Source organism: Genypterus blacodes, unplaced genomic scaffold, assembly GCF_046128005.1.
Source record: "Genypterus blacodes isolate CSIRO-AG114 ecotype Tasmania unplaced genomic scaffold, CSIRO-AGI_Gbla_v1 ptg000162l_1, whole genome shotgun sequence".
Classification (NCBI taxonomy): Eukaryota; Metazoa; Chordata; class Actinopteri; order Ophidiiformes; family Ophidiidae; genus Genypterus; species Genypterus blacodes.
Genome location: NW_027466963.1, coordinates 35,001 through 37,500, shown reverse-complemented (window position 1 = coordinate 37,500; position 2,500 = coordinate 35,001). Strand labels below are relative to the sequence as shown.

General features: G+C 55.8%; 1 pseudogene; it reads left to right on the top strand.

Moving 5' to 3' along the window:
- The window catches only part of LOC143013871 (glutamate receptor ionotropic, kainate 5-like), a 15,028-nt pseudogene that overhangs the window by 11,502 nt on the left and 1,026 nt on the right, over positions 1–2,500 (top strand).

Genomic DNA, 2,500 nt, shown 5'->3' with positions numbered 1-2,500 from the left:
ACCAGGACAGTCGGCCCATTTCTGTTCTAATCCTTTAATAGCAAAGTTGGCTGACAGACGGGTGGACCGGAGACTCTTCGTCTGGTTTTGTTCCCTTTGTTCCTCCTCCTCCTCCTCCTCCACACCAACCAAAGCACCAACACATCCCAGCTGGAGCCAGAATGGAGTCTTCAACTGTGACGGGGGCGAGATGATGATCAAAACCTTTTTCCCGTCCGAACATGTTCTCCATGTAGAGGAGATGATTTGCCGCCTGACTCCTCTTCTTTGTGTTTCTCTCCATGTTCGCACGGCCGCAGTCACTTAACAGAATAATGAGAAAGAAAAGGCTTTTATTTTGAAACAAGCAGACGTGAGCAAGGTCACAGAAATGAAGTGAGAGACGAGCAGAGTAGAGAGCTGGAAGCTTCTTGCATCAGCGAGAAAACACGCTCCTCAGCCCCGGAGCTCTTCTTTGTTGGTGCATTTAAGGACACGCTGATGTCTCAGGACTTCTCCCGCTCTCGTTTGTCTCTTTTTTCTAAAAAATGTTATGAAACTGCAAACTTGACAGTCGGCAGCAATGAAAACAGCTGATTGACTGTGCTGCTCTTCCTCCTCCTCCTCCTCCTCCTCCTCCTCCTCCTCCCAGGCTCTCCATACAGAGATGAGATCACTCTGGGGATTTTACAGCTGCAGGAGAGCAACAGACTGGAGATCCTGAAGCGGCGCTGGTGGGAAGGAGGCCAGTGTCCCAAAGAGGAAGACCACCGGGCCAAAGGTCAGTCAGGCCACCGGGCCAAAGGTCAGTCAGGCCACCGGGCCAAAGGTCAGTCAGGCCTCCGGGCCAAAGGTCAGTCAGGCCTCCGGGCCAATGGTCAGTCAGGCCACCGGGCCAAAGGTCAGTCAGGCCTCCGGGCCAAAGGTCAGTCAGGCCACCGGGCCAAAGGTCAGTCAGGCCTCCGGGCCAAAGGTCAGTCAGGCCTCCGGGCCAAAGGTCAGTCCGTCCAGCTGACGTCACCAGCGTCATGTAGTATTTAGCATGGTTATATGTGTTACTGTTACATGCATGGAGGTTCACAGGCACATGTGGAGGTTCAGGTAAGGTTGGTTACTGTAGGTTTGTTAAGTTCGTTCGCTGTTCGCTCAACAAAGCCACAAGCTTTCAGTTTGGTCTTGTAGCCACAGCCTGCCTGTGACCCATGACCTGTGACCTCCATGAACCTGCTGTTCGTATCCCCAAGCTGTAGGAGGCGATAGAGGGCCGCTGCACCCAGCATGTCCCTTTACCAGAGGTTCTGAGCTCAGATCCTCACTTGGATTCCCTCTGAGATGTGACGTCCACGCTGCCCCCTGGTGGTCAGTTTAGAGAAATAGGTCAACCTGGATCTAAACCTCCTCGAGACTCTCTAATCTAGATCTCACATGTTTGACTGAATGTAAACGTTAAACAGCTGCTAGCATGTTCCGCTCTCAGCTGTTACGCTAAGTCATCAGTCGTCGTGTTCCTCGCAGGTCTCGGCATGGAAAACATCGGCGGGATCTTCGTGGTCCTGATCTGCGGCCTCATCATCGCCGTTTTCGTGGCAATCATGGAGTTTGTGTGGTCGACGCGGCGATCGGCAGAGACAGACGAGGTACACAACGTTCTTCCTCCTCCTCCTCATCCTCATCCTCGTGTCACCACACACTGCCCCCCCCCCCCCATCTGTCCACACAACCAAAACATTGACACTCAAACAATGATGACTCTCTGTCTGTCTCTCGCTCTCTGTCTCTCTCTCTCTGTCTCTCTCTGTCTCTCTCTCTCTCTCTCTCTCTCTGTCTCTCTCTCTCTCTCTCCTCTCTCTCACACTCACACTCTCTCTCTCTCTCTCTGTCTCTCTCTCTCTGTCTCTCTCTGTCTCTTTCTCTCTCTCTCTCTCTGTCTCTCTGTCTCTCGCTCTCTCTGTCTGTCTGGCTCTCTCTCTCTCTCTGTCTCTCTCTCTCTCTGTCTCTCTCTCTCTCTCTCTCTCTCTCTCTCTCTTAGGTCTCTGTATGTCAGGAGATGCTCACAGAGTTTAGGAACGCTGTTTCCTGTAAGAAGAGTTCGCGCTCTCGCCGGCGGCGGCCTCTGAGTGGCGTTGCAGGTGGAGTTCTGCGTCACCCGTCCCGCCTGGCACTCGCCGCCCCGCGTTCCCTCCGCCTGGTCCGTGAGCTGCGTCTTAGCAACGGTAAACTGTATAGCGGCACCGGCCCGCTGACCGGCGGCCTGACGGGGCTCGGAGGAGGTCTGGGTGGAGGCCCTGATCTGGGCCCGGGGCCACAGAGGCTCCTGGACAATCCGCTGGGCGCCAACACCACCACCAGCATGCCCCCGCCCCCTCCAGTGTCGGCGCCGCCTCCCGCCCCCCCGCGGAGTTTCCTGCAGAGCTGCAGCCACGTGCGGATCTGCCAGGAGTGCAGGCGGATCCAGAGCCTGCGACCGGCGACCTTCACCCCTCCTCCCCCTCCCCCCTCCTCCTCCTCGTCCACGTCGTCT